This window comes from Vombatus ursinus, unplaced genomic scaffold, assembly GCF_900497805.2.
Source record: "Vombatus ursinus unplaced genomic scaffold, bare-nosed wombat genome assembly UNPS02014848.1, whole genome shotgun sequence".
In the NCBI taxonomy this organism is placed as follows: domain Eukaryota; kingdom Metazoa; phylum Chordata; class Mammalia; order Diprotodontia; family Vombatidae; genus Vombatus; species Vombatus ursinus.
The window spans coordinates 3,000,141-3,023,530 of NW_020954626.1; the positions used below are offsets into that span (position 1 = coordinate 3,000,141).

The 23,390-nt window shown below is 36.7% G+C and overlaps 1 protein-coding gene across 3 annotated transcripts in view; it reads left to right on the forward strand.

Moving 5' to 3' along the window:
* Positions 1–23,390, forward strand: part of TMOD3 (tropomodulin 3) — an 83,294-nt gene that overhangs the window by 36,625 nt on the left and 23,279 nt on the right. The window lies entirely within an intron of this gene.

The following is a 23,390-nucleotide window of genomic DNA, read 5'->3' on the forward strand; positions in this document are numbered from 1 at the left end:
CTATAGCCACACACCAAAGAGCCATTGTTTTTGTGTGTATTCCATCTAGAAAAATGGCTCATTATGTATTAATCTGGACAGTTAGACCTACAGCAGAGAAGGAATGATTAATCACCTTCAACATTATCTTCGTATAAAAGATGTAATGACTAACCTGTCCCTCTGGCTTGTGTTCCAGGCATATTTCAAAAGGGATAAAGTTTAAAAAAGAAAGAGGGTGAGATGTTGAAAAGAAGAGGTACAAAGGAAAGAAAGAAGGAATTGGGAATATATTTCATATGTCAGGAAATAGGTTATGTAAAGAAAAACCTCAATGCATTGAAATTACACCTTTGTAGAAAAAAAATAGTAATAACTGTCTCTAGGGGAAAAAAAGTTTGGACAGTGTATACAAGAAATTAAAGAAAAACAAAGCCATGACACCTACTAAAACCCGTCAAAATAGTTCACTAGTGTTTCTGCAATTATAAAATAGTCAGGAGAAGCAGCCAGGATTGTTGTTTGTATAACAGCTCATTTATATGTATGGCAAAAATCCAAACCTATGTTTGTGCCAAAGAGTAAGTGCAGTGGGCCACGGTGTTTACTGTTTTTTCAAAATCACTATCTGATGTGAGCCAGGTTAACAGTTTTTGACCCAGGTGCCTTTGAGTCATAGAACGGTAAGCACTTAGAGTTGGAAGGGACCTTAAAGATCATCCGTTAGTCCGACTCACTTTACAGCTAAAGAAACAAGGTCCCAAAGAAGTCAAGCATCTGTCCTCCACCGCCACGTCTCATTGTGCTGACGTGAGGATGGCGCTGCCACAAATGTCTGTCATTGGGTGATACTCCAAATTACCTTTCCTTTGCATAGCCTATAATCTAAGTTGTAGACCAGCCAGATTAATGGGGGGAAAAAAAGGAATTGGGATTACTCTTGGTTGTTTCAACTTTATATAGGTAAAAGACCCTTTTAATAGGATTCTCATCTGAACACTACAGCAGGGAAGGAGTTAGGTGGCCATGTCTTCCAAAAAGAAATCTGCAGAAATGACATCTAGCTATGGGCCTTAGGATAAAGAGGTAAAAAAAGAAATGTAGCTTTGTGAGCCAATCAGTTCTCAACACTGCTGTGTATTGGGATGTAATCATGATTAAATGTTCACTGTCTCTCTGCCTTGTCCATGCCTCCCCTTTACATCTCTTCCTGTGATGCCCCCATATTTTAAAATGTTAGGCCAAGGCCAACTCGAGTATAAGAATTCTGTCATCATAAAGAGGCCGTTAGGTGGCACAGTGAATAGAGTGCTGGGCTGGAGTTGGGAAGACTCATCTTCCTGAGTTCAAATCTGGCCTCAGATACTTCCTAGCTATGTGACCCTGGGCAAGCCACTTCACCCTGTTTGCCTCAGTTTCCTCATCTATAAAATGAGCTAGAGATGAAATGACAAACCACTCTAGTGTCTTTGCCAAGGAAACCCCAAAAGGGGTCACCAGGAGTCTTAATGTAACTGAAAAACAACTAAACAACAAAAAGAGCTTTTAAAGGATCTGCATTCAGAAAGTTTTATTTGCCTATCATTGATCCTGGCTATTGTTTATATATTATACTTTTCATTCCCCTCTATGATGTCTGGGTTGAAAGGGAAGGCTGTGTATTCTATACACTGTGGCAAAAGTATCATCAGCCCTCTGCGGATTTAGCCCTTATCTCTGGCAGTTTTTATATCAAAACCTAATTCATGTAGCGAATATGATTAACCTCTTCATTTGAAGTTTCCCAAGCTAATCTCAGCCTATAATGATCTTTTTACTTCATTCTAAATTCCTTTAATACTCAAGTGTTCACTCCATCTAATACTTGTATATAAATACTTGTATATAATACTTGTATATAAATTGCCAAGTGCTATCATTTGAACTTCTCATATGACACATGATATTCTGGCCTGTATTAGAAAGTGTTTGCACATTTTTCATCTCCCTTGAGATTGCAAATTTCGCCAAGGTAGGAACATTCTTTTTACAATGTTTGTGCCCTACTGTGGCTAGAATGGTGCTTTTCACGGGGAAAAGTTCAACTATTATTTGTTGGATGAAGAATCATAACTGGAATAGCATGTTGTACAGAAGATAGCCAGATAAAATCTGAAGAAAGGTAGAAATTTATAGAGAGCCAGATATTTCCAAGGTAGAAACTCAACCAAAAGTTAGACTAATAAATTACTCAAAGGTCGCTGAAAAGCAATCTAAACTTCTTCTGAAATTATATAAAATTTCAGTCAGAGTCATAGAGTGTTAGGGCAGAACAGGACTAAAGAGATCACATAGTTAAATTCATTCATTTTACAAATAAGAATAATGAAGGCTAGAAAGTTGTGGGTGGCTTGCCCAAGACTACTAAACTAACACTTAAAGGACTACTAAAGGCTTTTCTTGTCTCTTTAAAAATTATATTTACATTTTTTGCTATCTTTCCCTTCTGTCCCCACCCTTACCCCTTTAGCCCTAAATTTTCCTGAGTTTTAGCCTTCCTGACACTATTCTTATAAGACTATGTCACTTTTGTATATTTGTCTTTGGTTATGCATAAGTGATACCTTCTTTTGCACATGTCCTTTTAAAACCTGATCTCAAATATCTCCTTGTAAACCACTTTCTCAGGTGTTCAAGCCTAAATCAGTGCAGTCTTTTGTATGTATCAATAGAACTATTTGGGAGAATTAAATTCAGAGGCAGAAATTTTAGAAGGACTGGAAGGAAATTTAAGAAGCTCTTATCAGTCACTTACAGCTGTTATTCTGATAGTCTTTATTATCTGAGAAGCCTTCGGCATCCACCTTAGGAATACAGATTATCATCTTGTTGCTTTAAAATCAGGGACCTTGGTTAGTAATACATTTGAGAACAAATTCTTCTGTCTACTCACAGGCTACTCTTTCTGCCTAATTTTAGCGAAAATCCATTCTTCTAAGGGTTGTTAACCCAGGGAACTAATTTTTAAAAATATTCTTATAACTGAACTTCAGTATAACTGGTTTTCTTTATAATTCCATGTATTTTATTTTGTGCATTTAAAAACATCATTCTGAGAAAAGGGTTCACCAGTCTGCCAAGAGGGGTCCATGATACCAAGAAAGTTAAGAATTCTTGTACCAGACCTTCTAAAAGGGAGGTATCAAACTTGGCTCCCAAGTGGGCCCAGACCAGATTAAAATGTTATTGGGAAATGTTTAACAAAAAAAATAATAATACAACATGACACAGATAATGTTAATTTGTGTTTTTCTAAGTTAATATGAGGCCCACAAGGAATTTGAATTTGCCATTACTGCTTAAATATAGCTATTACATAATTTGGAGTCTGTGGTGTCTGGGATTGTTCCAGATAGATTTCAGAAAACCAGTAGTTTCTGGGAGCATGTTAATTAAAGAAATAGGATTTTTTAATGTTTGTTTCTCTGAAGATATGATCTGATGGGATGAATCCCAAAATTTGAGAGTTGGAAGGACCTCAGCTGCCAGGTAATACAACTCATATAGGAAAAGAATACTCACTGTACCATACCTGACAAGTAGTAGTGTAACCTCTGCTTCAAGATTTACTCTGGGAAGTTTAAAAATTAGACCTGTGATACCAGCAGCACAGTGTAATGGAAAGAACACTTCACTGGGAGTCAAGAGATCTGGATTTAGGGCATGTAACTGTCTACCTGTGCCTTTATGTATAACTCTTTAATTGACCTTTCTGTGCATTTGTGAGGATTGAGAGAGATGGGCAAGATTTTGCACTTTTCTGTAAAAACAAATTTTAATTTAAATCTCAAGTTAAGGCACTTAACTTCCCCAAAATCATCAGTACCTCTATGACTCTGGAAATCAACAAAAAAAAAACCTGAGCATTTTGACCAAGTGGATCCCAAAACACAAAGTTTTTTTTTTTAATTTTATTTTAAATTAGCAAGTATTTATTTTCTCTTCTTCCCAATCCCTCCCTCAACCAAAAGAAAAACAGAAACCATTGTAACAAAGATCATAGTCAAGCAAAGACAACATATAGTTGGTTGTTTTATAGATCAGTAGGAAAAAAAAAGTTTGTTTGAACACTTAATTGCATATACTTCCTAGAAATGTCTTTAAAAATCAGCTAAAACTGTGGTAGACTAAAGAATAAATGGAAGGAAGAAGCAACGTGAGAAACAGCAGCAGAAGTGATGACATTATAGAGGAGACATATTAATTCAGAGTTAGGAACATTTTAAAATAAGTCTAAAGCCTTCTTGTACTTCAGTAGCCTAGGGGGCATTTACATCTACACTACACCATTATTAACAACTCTCAACCATTATTAAGTCAAATTATGTTAAGTATATACTATTTAAGAAGTAGTAATAAGAGTATTGGATTTGTAGTCAGGACCTGATTTCAAATTTCAAATCTACTAGTACTTAGTATAATTTTAGGCAAATCACTTAACTTTCTCCAAGCCTCAGTTTCCTCATCTGTGAAATGAGGAGTTCAGACTTGGTAATCTCTTGATTCTTTCCAACTCTAAATTTATAATCCTGTGCTGTCAAGTGTGTAACACTTTTTAGAAAGATTTCTGTCAAGAAAGGGATGAAAAAAGATCAATTATTTGGAAAATTCAATTATCTATACATAACACTTCATTTTCTAAACATTTTAGTATTATATTTGTTGAATTCAGAATCAAAAGGAACATTATTTTTCAGATTAGGAAACTGAGGCACAAAGAAATCAAATGACTTGCCTAAGCAAATTTACATAGGCATTACTTTTCTGCATAAAAGTCTACACATATTCCACACAAAGTAATTGAATACAGATTCACAGGTTCACAAAGATAAGGGATAATCACATTTTAACATAAAAATTAAATGAGATAAACATTAATATGCAGTATTTTATAAAAATAAACATTGTATAACTTTTGTTCCTTAGTAGCTTATCTATTTACATTTGTGTCTTACTACCCAAGCAGGAAATGAGATAAAACTTTAAAAAGACACAAAAGGAAATAGAAAAAACCCTGTTACAATAATTTTGAACGTAAACTTTTTCTTATTTCTCCCAATTTCTCACTTGTTCCTTCCTCCTTTTTCCTACTTTATCTTTCCTTATTTTTCCTTTTCTCCTTGCCATTTTTTACATCTCAGTTTTCTTAGTCTTGGGTCGTGTTTCCTAACTACTGTTGTCTTTTCTGTCCACTCCCTCTATTCCTCTAATGCCCACTCTTAAACAACTGGAGGTAAGCCATATATTTTCTTAGAATCACATAGGTCTACTATAGTATAGTAGAAAAATTTGAACTCAGATTACATGGGTTCAAATCCTGACTTTTCCACTTATAGCTGCTAACCCTAACCTTAACAAACTTGATGTACCTCAGTTTCTTAATAGGTAAAATAGAACTAATAATAGCTGTACCAGCTATGCTACAGGATTATTGTGAGAAAAGCAGCTTACAAATATCCTTGAATGTTGTTCTCCATGACAACACTTTGACATGTTTGCATATTACAAATTGTTGTATGTGATGTTATAATAATATGGTAATATAAATTTTTCTATATTAAATATATTACAAGTTTATAATAAAACACTGTATAATATGAATATATAATTGTTGTATATGTTATGTGAAAATGTGACATATTTATATGTTACAAATAGTTGCAGCCATAAAATCAAGAACTATTATTAAATGGTTATAATAAGTTATGTATCAGTTAGAAATCTTAAAGACTATAGTGTATATTGGTTATATACACACACACACACACACATATAGCATATCTATTTGTAAATACATACACACACACACATATGTATAAAATATAAAAATCTCTTAGAGGAGCAGTATGGATATAGTAGAAAGAGCACTGAACTTAAGGTGATAGGACTGGAGTTTGAATCCTGGTATAGCCACTCACTGCCTGTGTGACCTTGGACATTTATCCTCTCTGGGCCTCACTATCTTCATCTGTAAAATTAGGAGGTTTGGACTAGATCACCTCTGACTTTCCTTCCAGCTTTAAATCTATGATCTTAGGATCCTGTGATCTGATGAGCTGATGAGCTTTCTTAAAAGATACCAATAGAGTCACCTTATAAAATAACTGGGTGATGTCAGGTTATTATAGATATAGTTTCAGAGGCATGAATTGAATGTTTGTATCCAAACTCATAAAATAATAATAATAATAATAATAATAATAATATCTATATAACATTTACTTTGTGCCAGGCACTTTGCTAAGTGTTTATTTATTGTAGATTGATAAGGCCTGGATTATGGACCCTGCTCCTGCTCTTAACTACTAATGGCACCCTCAGTTAGAACAGCTCCAACCACTCAATATACTGCCATGTTTCCTGCCTGCTTGCTGCAAGGTACATGAGGTTCCATCTTCCAGTACCAATCCTCCTTCATGATCAAGTCAGACTAGCCAAGGCCCTGATTTGATCCTCTCAGCAGCTCCAGGAGATAAGTGCTATTATTATCCCCATTTTACAGATGTAATAACAGACTTTTAAAAATAGTGTTATATGTCATAGTTTTCTTGGTTCTGAGTTCATAAAACATGGTATATTTAACAAATTCAAGAAGCATTTATTGAAAGAAAAATTTTAAAAAGAAGCATTTATTAGAAGTAAACTTTGTGACACCCAGTCAAGATAGTTGCTTGAATGGAAGTAGGCCCCTCAGCTCCCATATATCTACTCCAGGAAAAAAAAAAAGTATAACAATAATGACCGAGAAATCCAATAGGAGAATACAGTAAGTGATTTCATCTACCTCAGCTGCATAAAAAGTTAGCCAGTAGCCCACAGGTAGCAGGAAAGGGCCAAAAAGACCCAGAACCAGTGTAGGCAAACAATATGCAAGTCTCCCTGACCAGAGATGCCTGCAAATCTCACAAAAAAGCCTCAATACGGTCATAAGCCCACCAAATGGATTTTGGAAGCAGACAAGATTGGCAGTGACCAGTATGGGTAGAACAGAGCTCAAGCATAAGGAATTTCAAGGTCTGTAGTACTTTTTCCTGAGAAACCATACTGTATTCTGAAAAGCCACAATTTTGAACCCCCCAAAATTCTTCAGGCCCTAAAACCTTCTACCTTCCTAGGGCAGACATACCCTGGGAGGTGGAGGTCAGTGCAAGAATCCTGATAAGCTCAGGGCTGAGACCAAGTAAGGTCAACAATCCCACTCAAAAATGCGTCTGGGGGAGGGGCTTAGCCCTGTCACAAAGCCCCAATTCAGGAACTAAGGTTAATGCTATCAGTAAACAAGATACTGACCACTGTAAAAAATTATTGTATATCCAGAGATAGCTAAAAATTCATCCCAGAAGAAGTAACTTCACAGAGACTTCAAAAAAAGTGGATTTTTCACAAGGACAACATGAATACCCAGAAGAAATGAAGAAAGAGGCCAGATTTGAACTCAGAAGGTTATCTTTCTGACTCCTGGTCCAGTACTCTATCCACTGTGCCACCTGTATGCTCTAAAATCAGTATTGACCTGACAGAAATCAGTAATTTCATGAGATCTTGCATCGTGCCATCATTCACAAGTGTTTAATCCATTTCTGTATTTGAGAAGTCTGAATTTCCTTCATCTGCTCATAATATTTTATCTTTCCAGGTTCCTGATACCCCACTTATCCTCTTCCTCCTCGCTGTGATGTCTGACCCCTCCCTCAGTATTTTCCCATGTCTGGGGTGGGGAACATGTGGCCTCAAAGCCGCACATGGACATCTAGGTCCTCGGGTGCAGCCTTTTGACCGAGTCCAAGTTTTACAGAAGGAATCCTTTTGTTAAAGGGATTTGTTCTGTGAAGTTTGGATTCAGTCAAAGGGCTGAACTTGAGGACCACTGTCCCAGGTTATCACTGTTGCTTGGCCTATATGCTCCTCCTACCACGATCTTGAACTCTTTTGAACCAGTTATGTTTCATACTCTTCTCTATTCTGTACTATTCCTTGTTGCCGTGTCCTGTCAGAGATCACACTTTGCTCTAAACCCCAACCTTGGATTAATCCTACCAATTGTCTTCTTCTTCTCTCATGGGTTGCTGAAGAGGACTAGAAAAAATAATGAAACTTCCCTGAGTCTACTGTAAATTTATGCTAGCCATGGGCAGCTAGGTGACGCAGTGGATAGAGCATCAGCCATGGAGTCAGGAGGACTTGAGTTCAAATCTAGCCTCAGACCAGACACTTGACACTTACTAGCTGTGTGACCCTGGGCAAGTTACTTAACCCCAGTTGCCTTAAAAAAAAAATTTTATGCTAGCTAGTCTCACTGGGCCCTCACTATAGCAAGGCAGTCCTGCTACTACATTCTAAGTGATTTACAAATTCTTTCACCATAGTCATTGTTTGAAACTTTTCTTCTTTCCTCAAACCACTCATGCTACTCCCCCCCCAGCTGAGGACGTCAAGTCATATTTCAACAAAAAATTGAAGCTATTTGCTGAGAATGCCCTTTTCTCTCTTTTCCTTCTCATCTCATATCCTTCTAACAACCCATTGTTTTCCCCTGTGCTCCAGTTTTAGATGATAAAGTGGCCCTTCTCCCTGCCAAAGTTCATCCTTCTATCCATAATATCCTTAATCCATCTCATTTCATCTTCTCCAGTATATCGCTGCCATTGTCCTCACTTTTTCTCTACTTGTCTACTGGCTCTTTCTCTACTTTCTATAAACAAGGCCAAGCCTCTTTATTTAAAAAAAAAAAAAGCCCTCACTAGCTACTACCACGTCCACCAACTATCTTCCTATTTTTTTCTCTCTTTCTCGGCTAAACTCCCTGAAAAAAGATGCCTCCACTTCTTCTCCACTTAATTATAAGCTCTCTGTAATTTGGTGTCTGACTTCATCATTAAACTGAACACCAGAGTTACCAATGAACTTTTTTTTTTTTTTTTTGTTGCTTTTTGGTGAGGCAGTTGGGGTTAAGTGACTTCTCTGGGATCACACAGCTAGTAAATGTCAGAGGTCGGATTTGAATTCAGGTCTTCCTGACTCTAAGGTCAGAGCTCTATCCACTGCACCATCTAGCTGCCCCTCTAATGAACTCTTAATTGCCAAATCTAATAATCTTTTCTCAATCATCATCCTTTTTTTTAACCTCTTTGCAGCATTTGACATTGTTGGCTACCTTACTCTAGAAGCTCCTGTCTTTGGATTATGTGATTCTGTTCTCTCTTGGTTTGATTTGCCTCTTACCTGTATGACTACTCTTCATTCTCTTTTGCTGCCTCTAAATTGATGTCACACCCCCAAGGCTCTGTCCTAGGCCTTTTTCTCTTTTCTCTCTGAGACAATTGTCTCACTTGTTGATCTCATCAGTTATCCTCATGCTGATGATTCCTAGGTATTCCTAGATTTCCTATTTATTTAGCTCTAGTTTCCCTTTCTAGTTACAGCTCCATGTCACCAGCTGCCTGTTGGATATTTCAAACTGCCTATCCCATGGGCATCTCAGATTCAACACATCCAAAACAATTCGTTAGTTTTCCACAAAAATTCATTGTACTTCCCAACTTCCTAATTGCTGTTTAGGGGATCACTATCTCTCTAGTTACTTAGGTTTGAAATCTCAGTGTCATCTTTGGCTCATCTTTTCTCATTCACCTGCATATCCCATCAGTTGCCAAATCTTTTAACTTTTTTTTTTTGTGACATCTTTTGCATATGTTTTATTTCTATTTGGGGTGCCAGGTGCACAGTGGGTAGAGAGCTGGGCCTCAAGTCAGGAAGACATCTTCCTGAGTTCAGATCTGGCCTCAGGCACTAACTGTGTGACCCTGGGCAGGTCACTTAATTCTGTTTGCTTCAGTTTCCTCATCTGTAAAATGAGCTGGAGAAGGAAATGGCAAACCACTCCAGTATCTTTGTCAAGAAAACCCCAAATGGGGTCACAAAGAGTTGGACATGGCTGAAAACGACTCAACAACAATATTTATGTTCACATAGCATAATTCAGGCCCTCATCATCACCTCTTGCTTAGACTTTTGCAGTAACTTTCAGATTGGTCCAACATATCTTCTGCTCAGCTGCCAAAGAGATTTTTCTAAAGCAAAGTTCTGATCATGGTACTTCTCCCAGTAAAGTCTAATGAATGCTTCCTGTTACCACCAGAATCGAATATAAAGTCCTTTGCTTGGCATTTAAAACTCTTCACAACTTAGCTTCTTCCTTTTTCCAATCATTTTATATTTTATTCCCCGCCCCCACATACTTTGCAGTCCAGCCATACATTTTTACTTGCTTTAATACAACACTTCATCTTCTGTCTCAGTCAGTGCCCAGTAGATGGAATGCTCTTCCTCTCAACTTTCAATTATTAGAATCCTTGGCTTCTTTTAAGACTCAGCTAAAGGACCACCTCCCCCAGAAGGCCTTTCCTGATCTCCCCAGCTGCTAGTACTATCTCCTATAAGGTTGCTTTTTTGTGTAATTATCTTATATGTTCTGATTTAAAGCTTCCATTAGAGTATAAGCTCCTTGAGGGCAAAATCTGTTTCACTTTTTCCTGCTGACTGCCTGGCACATAATAAGCACTTAATAGATAGTTGTTTCACAAGATGAGAAACATTAGAAAAAAATCAAAAGGTTGAAAAATATACCATAATATAAGATATGTACTACCAAAAACAGCTAACCAGGAAAACGGAACAAAACAGAGTTAAATTAAGAATCATCAAACTCCTTGAAAACCATGATTTTAAAAAATCTGTACACTACATTCCGAGAAATCATAAATTAAAATTGCCTTGATTTGTTAGGACCAGAGAGCAAAGTAAAAATAGAAAGATTTCACTAAGAGCAGAACCAGGAGAATGTTGTATACAATAACAGCCACATTGTGCTATGACTAACGTTGATAGACTTAGCCCTTGTCAGCAATGCAAGAATCTAAGACATCTCCAAAGGTCTCATGATGGAAAATGCTATCCACATCCAAAGAAAGAACTATGGAGTTTGAATGTAGATCGAAGCATACTATTTGCTATTTTTTTCTTCCATTTTGTTTCCTCTTTCTGGTGGTTTCTCCTGTTGGTTCTAATTCTTCCTCACAACATTACTAATGTGAAAATATGTTTAATAGGAATGTATTTAGGTATAGCCTATGTCAGATTGCACGCCATCTTGGGGAGGGAAGGGGAGAAAATTTAAAATTCAAAAGCTTATGGAAGTGATTGTTGATAAATCAAAATAAATAAATTAATAAAAAAATTTTTTAAAAAGAAAGACTTCACTAAAAGACTAAAATAGAAAGACTCCTCCTAAAAAAAAATCCCAAAAGGAGAAGTCTCAGGAGTATCATGGTCAAAATCCAGAGCTGCTACATCATAGAAAAATACTTCAAACCCCAAGAAAAAAAATCTTAAGTACAAAGGAGTGACTATCAGGATCCCACAAGATCTGGCAATTTCTACTATAAACAAAAAGAAATTTGGGGATATAATATTCTGAAAGGCAAAAGATATAGGCTTGTAGCCAAGAATAACTTACCCTGCAAAGCAGAGTTTAATTCTACAAAGGAAAAAAAAATAGATCTTTAGTGAGATAGAAGACTTTCAAGCATTCCTGATAAAAAGACTTGTGTTGAGTATCAACTCTGAAATGAAAACACAAAGGAAGATTGAACACATACATACATACATATACACACACACATCCATACAATATATTTATACACAAAGAGAGTTAAGTGTAAAGATATACCAAACTCAGCTAAGAAATAGGATGAGGTTTTAGAGGAAGGATAATACTAAAGAGGGAATAGTCATAAGTAAAACAATTTGAACTTCTGAGGGCAAAACAATTTCAGACAATCCTGGGAATACTTATGTGTATATATACTGAGCCAAAGTGAGCTGAGTAAAAGCCAGGAGAATGATTTATACAAGAATAATGTTGTAAAGAAAAACATCTTTAAAGGCTTTAAATACTTCTTATCAAAGCAATGACCAAATGTGTCTCCAGTGGACTTAGGATGAAATATGTTACCTAGTTCTTGACTGAGTGGTGATGGACTCAAGGTAGAGAAAGAATTGTACATTTTTAGACATAGTTACTATGTAGATTTGTTTTGCTTGACTAAGCTTATTTGTTATCAAGTTTTTTCTATTTTAAATTTGAGGGGTTATTGGTGAGGAAGGAGCTAACAGTAGGGATGCCAGAAGAAAAAGGCCATTGAAACATTATTCAAATGTAAAAAAGAGACCAGAAGGAAACACAAATAGACATTACTGTTTTAAAAGCAATGTGTTGAGTTTATTACATATCTTTAAAAAAAGAAAGAAAACTGTCATGGAAATTCATGATTTCATATCCAATCCTCTTTTTATGTTCATATATGAAAATGCTCACTTTTGGTTGAAAGGTTCAGAAAAAAAAATAACAAAAAAAAAGTCTGCTACATGCAAGACGATAGGAATGCATAGATGAAAAACAAAATAATCCTTATCAATGAGGAACTTAATTTTCTGCTTTGAGTGGTAGTGGGGTAACAACATTCACAAGAGGGAAAGTGATGGAGTAGAAGAAGAGTTCTACTCAAAGAAGGAAAATTTGAAGAGAGAGCACTTTCCACTGGGGGCTTGGGGAAGATTACATTTGGAATATGGCTTCTGATCTGTGTCTCGAAGGAAGAGGAAAGATTCCGAAGGGTGGAGATGAGGAAGCAATGCCTCCCGATATGAGGAACAGGCACTGCACATGCACAGAGGCAGGAGTGTTGAATTTGAGGAACACGTAGTAGTAGTAGTAGTAGTCGTAGTCGTAGTAGTGGTGGTAGTAGTAGTAGTAGTAGTAGTAGTAGTAGTAGTAGTAGTGATAGTAGTAGTAGTAGAGTTTGGCTAGACATCATATCATAAAAAAGGAAGTAATGTGAAAGAAAGCATGAAGGGCAATTTGGAACCATTGTGGGGGAACCTATACTAGGTTTATATTTTGTTCTAAAAGAAGAATCACAGAGGGCAGCTAAGTGGCGCAGTGGATAGAGCACCGGCCCTGCATTCAGGAGGATCTGAGTTCATATCCATCCTCAGACACATAACACTAGCAGTGTGACCCTGGGCAAGTCACTTAACCCCATTGCCTAGCCCCTCCCAAAAAAAAAAAAAGAAGAATCACAGAATCTTAGACTTGGAAGAGCCTCAGAGACTACCTAGTGACAATTAATGACTGAATAAGAATCCTTCTTAAACATACATGACAGGGCTTCATCCTGCCTTTGCTTGAAGACTTTTACTGTGGAAGAACTCACCATCTCCCAAGGTAGCCCATTCTAGTTTTGCAAAATTGTGATTATCAGGAAGGCCCCCCCCAGTCCCTCCCCATCAACTCTAAACTTGCATTTGTAACTGAATGCCCATTGCTCCTAGTTTTGCCCTCTGGGGCAAAGCTAGGAGTCTTCTTTTACATGAGATAGTGTCTTCTTTTACCCCTACCTGACCCCCAAAGTCTTCCCCAGGCTGAATATTCTTATTCTCAGTATTCTCTTGTGAAATGGACCATTCCTGTTGTTCCTCTTCTGGGCATACTCCAGTATATGTGTTCTTCCTAAACTTTTGTGCCCAGAACTGAGTGTAACACTGTAGATATTGTCTGATCAGGGCAGAATGTTCATTCTGGACATGGTGCCTTTTTTAATGCAGCCTAAAATTATATCACCTTATTATATCTGCTATTGACTCATCTTTTTTTTTCCTTTTCTTTTTCTTTTAAAGAACTTATCATCCTAAACCTAGTACAAATATTAAATGAGGAGAAACATATCAGATTGGGATAATTCACATGGATCACTATAGTTGTAATTATGTGTGTATGCATGTGTGTATATTACATACATATATGCATATATGTGTATACACACACACACACAGTACTTTTAATCCTCATTCTTATTTTTAACATGCTAAACTTAAAGAAATAATGTTGGTTACCTGTTATCCCTCCCCTTTCCAGTTAGTCCAGTTGTTACTTCATTAATACTGATAGATCTACATCTCATCAGTGTAATCACTTTTTCCAACAGTGCAGATCAAAACTCATGCAAGCTTTTTAGTCTTATGCAGCTTTTGTCTTTGTCCTGCCCTAAATCCTCTACAAGGGATCCTCCTAATGTGAGGGGAGTCCTCTAGATCTCTTAAGCTTGATATAGATAGCAATGAAGCACCCAATCTGTTCACACCTACCATGTCCTTCTTCTTTTAGGTATAAGTCAGTTAGGTGAGTTGCAATTTTGACTCTTTGGAGATTGTGGTATTCTGTTTTTCCGGCAATACACTACCACCAAATTATTTGTGTTAGAAAATGCGGTTTTATTTTGGTTTCCAGGAGAAGCCTGGAGTCATAGAAGCATTGTCATGTTTCCTGGATGCAATCCAGCAGCCACTTTCTTGTTCATTTCTGAGCTGATAATAAGAGTATTGCTGAATAAAGTTCTCCTGCTATGTTTTTCTTTTTTCTTTTATTATTTCTTTTTGGCACTTTTTTTAAATTTTGAGTTTCAGATTCTTTCTCTCCCTTCCACTCCCCCAACACCCAATGAGAAGGCAAGCAGTATGATGTCAATTATAGATGTGAAATCACGTAAAACATTTGTTTTAGCCATATTTTTAAAAAAAAAAAGGCAAGAAAAATAAAGAAAGTGAAAAAGATTATACTTCAGTTTGTACTTAGAGTTCAATCAGTTCTCTCTCTGGAGGGTGGATAGCATTTTTTCTATCATGAATCCTTTGGAATTGTCTTGGATCATTGTTTTGATCAGAGTACCCAAGTCTTTCACAGTTGATCATCATTACAGCATTGCTGTTACTGTGCACAATAATCTCCCAGTTCTTCTCACTTCACTTTACATCAGTTCATATAGGTCTTGCTATGTTTTTTTTTTCTGAAGTCACCCCCACCTTGTTATTTCTTATAGCAAAATAATACTTCATCACAATCATATACCACAACTTGTTCATCCAGTCCTAATTGATGAACATCCCCTCAGTTTCCAGTTCTTGGCCATGACAAAAAGAGCTACTGTAAATATTTTTGTATATATAAATCCCTTTCCTTTTTCTTTGATCTTTTTGGGATACAGACCTACTAGTGTTATTGTTGGGTCAAAGGGTATGCACAGTTTTACAGCCCTTTGGACCTAGTTCCAAATTATTCATCACTATGATTGGAGCAGTTCACTACTCCACCAACCGTTCATTAGTGTGCCTATTTCCCCTTATCCCCTCCAGCCTTTTTTTTTTATAGGTATGAGGTGGTACCGCCACAGTTCTTTTAATTTACGTTTCTCTAATCAGTAATGATTTAGAGCATTTTTTTAATATGACTATAGAAAGCTTTGATTTCTTCTTCTGAAAACTTTTTTTTTCCTTTGACCATTTATCAATTGGAGAATGGCCCTTATTTCTATAAATTTGGCTCAGTTCTATACTTAGCATATATTTGAGAAATGAAGCCTTTATCAGAGAAACTTGCTGTAAAGTTTTTTTTGATATTACTTCATTTTCTATGGTACCTTTTAGAAAAATGTAGTTTCCCTGCTTATCTCTTTTTAATTAGATCTGGTTTTGCTTTCACTTTGTCTGAGTCCTTGATTGCTCTCCCTGCCTTTTTTTTTTTTTCCTTCAGCTGAAATATATTAGATTCTGCTCCAGCTCTCTATTTAAACTCTCTGTGTGTCTTTCTGTTTCAAATCTCTTGTAAATGACATATTGTTGGATTCTGGTTTCTAATCTATTTTGCTATTCACTTCCGTTTTATGGGTGAGCTCATCCCATTTACATTTATGATTACTGTGTATTTCCCTCCATTCCATTTTATCCTGTTCTTCGTCAAAAGTTTATTTTGCTTCCAACCACTGCCTCCTTTAATCTGCCCTCCCTTTTTTTTTAATCCTCCCCCTTTCTCTTAATCCCCTTCCCCTCCTGCTTCCCTATTGGGTAAGTTAGATTTCTATACGTAACTGAGTGTGTATATATATTCCTCCCTCTTTGAACCAATTCCAGTGAGAGTGAGATTCAAGTGTTGCCCTATTTCCCCCCTCTCCTGTAAAAGCTCTTCTTTGTATGCCTTTTTTATGTGTGAAAAAATTTCTCATTCTACCTCTTCCCCCTTCTCCCAGTGCATCCCTCTTTCTTACCCCTTCATTTTTTGGGGGGAGATCATTCTAACATAATTGACTCACACTCATGCCCTCTGTCTATATAAACTCCTTCTAATTGCCTTAATAATAATAAAGTTCTTAGAAGTTACTTGAACCATCTTCCCATGTAGAAATGTAAACAATTTAACCTTATTGAGGCCCTTTCATGTTTACCTTTATATTACTTCTCTTGAGTCTTCTATTGGAATGTCAGATTTTCTATTCAGCTGTGGTCTTTTTATCAGGAATGCTTGAAAGCCCTTTATTTCATTAAATATCCATTTTTTTTCCCCCTGAAGGATTGTATTCAGTTTTGCTGAGTAGGTTATTCTTGATTGTAGTCCTAGCTCCTTTGCCTTCTGGAATATCATATTCCAAGCCCAGTATCCTCTATGTAGAAGGTTCCCTGCACTTAACACAGTGCGTGGCTCATAGTAGAAGCTTAATAAATGTTTACTGATTAATTGAATCTTTCCAGCTGCAGTCCCTTATCACCACCTGCCTATTTAGCATTAGAAATGGATGTTCTGTAGGCACTTTTCACAAATGTAATAGTATATAGAGAGAAGACAAGACTTTAGGGGGAGGGACAGGGGGATTACGACAGCGATAATTAAGAAGTATAACATAGGTGATGAATCAGGAAAGGAGATTGAGAAGGAGTAGATAGATAGGAGGAGAACCAGGAAAGAGCATTGTCAGGAAATTCAGAGGAGAAAGTATCCAGATGGAGAGCATGGACAGCAGTGTCAGATGCTGCAGAGAGGTCAAGAAGGATGCAGATTGTGAAGAGGCCATTAGATTTGTCAATTAAAAGATAATTGGTATCTCGGAAGACAACAATTTGAGTTAAGTGATGAAGTGAGAAACCATATTACTTAGAATTTAGAAAAGTACAAAAGGGGAGGATTTGGAGGCAAGTTCATAGAAAGCTTTTTCAAGAAGTTTGTGAAAGGAAGGAGATACATATATATATATATATACACACACACACATATATATATGTATACACATACATATATATAACTTGAAGAAATAGTATGTCTAATGAGAGTTTTTCAAGGGTGGGAAACAACTGAGGCTCAGCACCCCTGCCATGTTGAGTGGACTTCTGAGTAAGCCGGACAGTCCTGTGCATTTTAGCCAGCACTATGAGCAGAACTTATAGGATGACAAAAAAAATCAAAAGAAGTATGTATGTTGGACGCCTTTCCTTTTTTGAATAATGGCAAAAGTGGTAACATAAAGAAAATCATAATGGGCCTGGATAAAGTGAAGAAAAAAGTACGTAGATTCTGTTTTGTTGATTACTTTTCCAGAGCGGATGCTAAAAATGCCAGGTGGTATATTAATGGAACTTACCTATATGATCAAATCATCCACATAGAATGGGATGCAGGTTTCAAAGAGGGAGATAGTATGGATAGGGAAAATCTAGGGGCCAGGTATAAGATGAATGTTGAAAAGACTGTGATGATAGGAGAGGAAACAGTGGGAAAATATGCATAACCAATGAGTGATGAAAGCCCATATTTTAAAAACAGAAAACTTTTGCTTGCCTTCTCAATGAAGGTGGGTGGGGAGGGAGGAAGGGAGAAAATTTGGAACCCAAAGTTTTAAAAGCAAAAGTTTGAAAAAAAATTGTTTTCACGTGCAACTGGGAAATAAGATATACAGGAAATGGGGTGTAGAAATCTATCCTGCCCTACAGGATAATTGAAGGGGAAGGGGATAAGAGAAAGGTGAGGAGAGATAGAAGGGAGGGCAGATTAGGGGAAGGGGTATTCAGAATGCATGCCATCTTGGGGTGGGGGAGGGACGAGATGGGGAGAAAATTTGGAACTCAAAATCTTGTGGAAGTGAATGTTGAAAACTAAAAATAAATTAATTTAAAAAGCAAAAAATCAAAAACCCAGACAATTCTGACTGACAGATCCTGCCAAGACCAACCCTGAAGTTTTGAAAACGGTTTACTTCTAACAGGTTCTAATTTATTTCTCTGCCTCAGTACAAGAATTAAGCCCAAAACCTCTATGTGATTTTCACTGAAAATCATTAAATGTAAGAGGGAATAACGCATATTCAATTGAGTGTAGAAATCTATCTTACCCTGTAGGAAAGTAGAAGGGGATAAGAGAAAGGGGGGAAGGGTGATAGAAGAAAGAGCAGATTTAGAGGGTAGTCATAAGCAAAACAAGGGACAGGGTGAAAGGAGAGAGAGAAAAGAGGCAGGTTTGGGGAATAGGAAGGAGGAAAATAATTAGCAATAGTAACTAAAAAATTTTGAAGCAGGTTTCTCTGATAAAGGCCTCAATTCTCAAACATATAGAGAACTGAGTCAGATTTATAAAAATAAGAGCCATTCCCCAATTGATATATGATGAAAAGATATAAGCAGTTTTCAGATAAAGTAATCAAAGCTATCTTGTAGCCATATGAAAAAGTGTTCTAACTCACTGTGATTGGAGAAATGCAAATTAAAACAATTCTGAGGTAATACCTCATAACTAATAGGACAGAAAAGGAAAATGACAAATGTTAGAAGGGATGTGGGAAAAATGAGACATTAATGCACTGTTGGTGAAGTTGTGAAATGATTTAGCTATTCTGAAGAGCAATTTGGAACTATGTCCAAAGGGCTATAGAACCATGTATACCCTCTGACTAAGCAATGTCTCTAATAAGTCTGTATCCCAAAAGAGATAAAAAGCAAAAAGAGAAAAGACCTATATGTACAGAAATATTTATAGCAGCTTATTTCTAGTGACAAAGAATTGGAAATTGAGGAGATGCCCATCAGCTGGGGAATGGCAGAACAGATTGTGGCATGTGATTATGGTGGGATATTGTTGTGCTGTAAGAAATGTTGAGCAGGATACGCCCAGATATACCTGAAAAGACATATGAGCTGACGAAAAGTGAAAAGTACCATGTACAAAGTAACAGCAATATTTAAGATGATCAGTTGTGAATAATTTAGCTATTCTTAGCAGTCATTGATCCAGGACAACTCTGAAGAACTTATGATGAAAAATGCTTCCCATTTCCAGAGAAAACTGATGATTGTCTAATTGCAGATTGAAGCATTCTTTTTTCTTACTTTATTTTTCTTGAGGATTTTTTTGATCTATGTTTTCTTTCACAACATAACTAAAATGGAAATGTTTTGCATGACTGCACATGCAAATTCCACCTATATGGAATTGCTTGCCTTCTCAATGAGGTGGGAGGAAGGGAGGGAGGAAAGGAGAGAAATTTTAAAATGAATGTTAAAAATTGTTTTTACATATAACTGGGGGAAAATAAAATACTAAATAAATTCAAAAAGAAAAGGGAATGCCCTGGGGATTGGATAGATAATAGACACTAGGATATGGATTGAGTGTTAAATTTGGATAATGTGAACCTCTCAGGAATAAGGCTTGCTGAATGATGGTGATAAAGGGAGAGTCTGGACGTGATAGTGGGAAGCAGAGTATTCCCACACTCCTACCTCACCCAGTGAGTTTGGGGTTATGAGAGAAAGTATAGCAAGTTCTAGAAACGGTAGTGAGGGAAGTGATGTTGTCAGAAGGGTTGTGCAACAACCAGTTTAAAACAGCTCACGAGAGCCTATTGTTACGCATTTATACCTGGGACATCAGCTAACACTAGAAAGTCAAGGTTTGATTTACTGGTTGTTGTTGTTTTTTTAATTTTCTGGACTTAAAGTGATGGAGAAAATATCATTAATGCAAATTAAACTTAAAAAAAATCATTAAATGTCAGCAACATTAAAAGTGGCCCTAATGTTGGAGGCTTGAGGTCTTGTCAACCTGACAATATGACTTCCTATCACCTGAGGGAACAGTTAGTAACTGAGCATATGTATTAATAGACATTAACCTAGTAGAGCATGCTTTTTCTTTACACAAGATTAGAAAAGTCTTATTGTGATCATGTTACTGTTCCTGATTTCAGGGGTTGGAATGATCATTTAGAAAAACAGCACTAATGTAATTTATATGAAATGAGTTTAATGATTCATGCTTTGTTAGCAATATTTTATGAATTAGGACTGTTTTATTTCTAAGCTTTTGGAAGATGTTCCATATTTCCAAGATAGAAAGGTTGCTAGGGAATTCAAGGATGGAGGAGACTTAAGCATAAGTGTAGGGGACAATAGGGAGAGATTTAATATTTTATAGATATAAAATTATGAAACAGATTTTAAAGATTTTAAAGTTAGTTTGAATCTTTTGGACACATATCAACTGAATGTAGAGCCTTGTAATACTGTGCAGGTATATGGTTCATTATCATGCAACAGCCATCACATTACTACATATAGCACAGGTTCGTTGCAGAGTATACCAGATACCTGGGTCATATATAGTTACCTATTTACATCACCCAGTAGAGTAATAAGTAAGTGTTGCGTACAGTAGACCGTACATATACTATTTTCTGTGTTCAGTCCTTTCTTGGAGCCAGTGTATGGTACTGTGCCAGTGAGCACCACCAAGCCATATGGATGGAAGCCTCACCCATCAGCCCTGGGACATTAGAGATCAGTTTGTTCACTAATCAGATAATCCTGTTGTTTCTGAGTTAGCTATCTGGCTAATGCATTCACCCTATCCTAATTGCAAAGTAAGGGAGAGAGGGTTCAGGGGGTAGGCATCCTTAGGTCTTTTATCCTGTAGTACCAATCTTCATCCATGGCTTCATCCCAGGGATGATAGAATAAATGATAATATCTCTAGCCTCTAAGAGGTCTAAGCTCTGCAAGCGGCCTGTGTTCTCCTATGAGTTCCACAGTTGAAGTGTTTGGAAGCAAAGAAAATGACTTCTAGATTTATTTCCTCCTAGATTTATTGCAATCTTCCTAATACCCAAGAAAATACTAAAATTTGGCTTCCGGATTTTGACCAGAATTTTTACTATGTGAGCCATTGTTTGGTGCCATATCACCCTTCCTTTATTCCAAAGACTTTTACTACTGGTTTTCTGAGCGGCTTGTTGGTAACCTTCTTTCATTTTTATTAAGTCATTTCTTAACTTTTATTTTAAGAAATTGTTTTGATGTTTTCTTTCAACACAAGAAAATAGTTAAGTGAAGCACTAACTATGTAATAGGGTGTATTTCTTTCCACTAGTAATTTACCCTTGTTTGTTGTATTTTACTTTAGTTTTATTGCTTCTTAGTATTACTTATTACGTTATAGTTATTGTGTATACTATCCTTTTGACTCTGCTTTCTTTGCTGTCCATCATTTTATGTGAATCTTCCTCTTTCTCTGAATTCTTCGTATTTGTCATTCCATAAGCTACAGTAATATCTGATTGTTTTTATAGTTTAGTTGTTCCCCAGTCATGGGCACATATTTGTAATCCTACATAGTGCTGCAGATATTAAAGTGCTAATGGTAGTTCTTTTCTTACAGTCATTAGCCTTCTTGGGGTGTAAGTGGGACTCCTGGTTTGAAAGATGTGGACAATATAGTAACTTTTCTTTTTTTTCTTTTTTTGGGGGGGATAGGCAATGGGGTTAAGTGACTTGCCCAGGGTCACACAGCTAGTAAGTGTCAAGTGTCTGAGGCGGGATTTGAGCTCTGATCCTCCTGACTCCAGGGCCAGTGTTCTATCCCCTATGCCACGTATCTGCCCCAATATAGTAACTTCTCTTGCATAATTCCAAACTGTTGTGGTTTTTTTTTTAGAATGACTGAACAAGTTCACAGTGACACCCATCTTAAATTAGCATGACTGCCTGTCTTTTTTTATTGAGTACAGATAGTTTTGTTACTTACAGTTTTGTAATGTAATTTGAGATCTAGTAGCACCAAGCACCCTTTATATTCTTGATATTCTTGAACTTTTATTCCTTCAAATCCATTTCATTTTTGTTTTGTCTAATCTTGTAAATTATTTATTCAGTAATTTGATTTGAATAAGTCATAAATGAAGAGGTTAGAGTTATGGATATAGAGGTTAACTTCTAGCAAAAACCATTGGGCGTTTTCATCTCCTCAATTTCTTGAAACAGTATTTTCCATTTCTTTTGTGCCTCCTATTTGTATTTTCCAAATAGTAAGCATTTAGTAAAGTTTTGTTGGTTACTTGAAGAATTTACAGTGCTAAGCCATGTACTTCATAATCCTCAAAATCTGGCTTAATTCAGGGCTGGATCTGACCTCAGATTCTCCTCGTTTCTTCTTTCTACTGCCATCTTTTTACTACAAAGTTGTGGTCATCTACAATTAGCAGGTAGATGATAGAGAGCAGGACCAGTTTAGGTTAAACATGGAGCAGTAGTAGAGTGTATGTTGTATATAGAGTGTATAAGTAGTAAAGTAAATATTGCAATCTGCCCATTGTAGGCTCCAGGAGAACAGGAACTGTTTTCTCGTTTGCTTCATAACGCCCCATGTAACTTGGTGCAGTGCTTAGTGTACCCTTGTCGTCAGTGTATATTGTATGTATGATGAGATCAAATAAAGCTCTTTCTCTCAGGAAAGCAATAGACAGCCCTTGATTATTAGTAGTTATTAGTCTTTGCTGAGATTCAGCCCCATTATACCGACTTAGGTCTGAGTTCAGCTAGCAACGTAAGGCAAATCAAACCTGTTGTTTCTGGACTACTTTATGTTATGTGCACTAGTTCTGGGTTGCTTTCGCAACACTCTTTGTGGTATATGGGATTACTTTGCTCATAGACATATGATTAAGGATTACTTTGCCATGTTGGCTGGCAGACCCTTGTGTGAAGAAAAGAGACAGTAGTTTTACTTGCCATTTTTTGAAAATTGGACTTCTGAAATGAATTCAGTTAGGAAGAAGCCAGAAAATATCTCGTGATAGCCTCTCCTGACCTGTATATAAGCCTCTTGTTTCTGGATCACCTTATGGTATAATTGAATCATAATATTAGTCTTTACTCATTGATTATTATTAATGTAATTACTGGTTATAAATTTGAAATGGTTAGAGCAGGACTGGGGAACCTGTGGCTTCATGAGGCCACATGAAGCCTCTTAATCCCCTTAAAGGATTTGTTCAGTGAAGTTGGGATTCATTCAAAGGGCTATACTTGAGGACCTAGAGGACCACATGTAGCCTTGAGGCCTCAGGTTCCCCCCCCCCCGGGGTTAGAGTATGTTGATTCATTTTCCTATAAAAATTGAGGCCTGTGCTTTTTATTGATAACCAACTTTTAAAAGGTGAACTTGT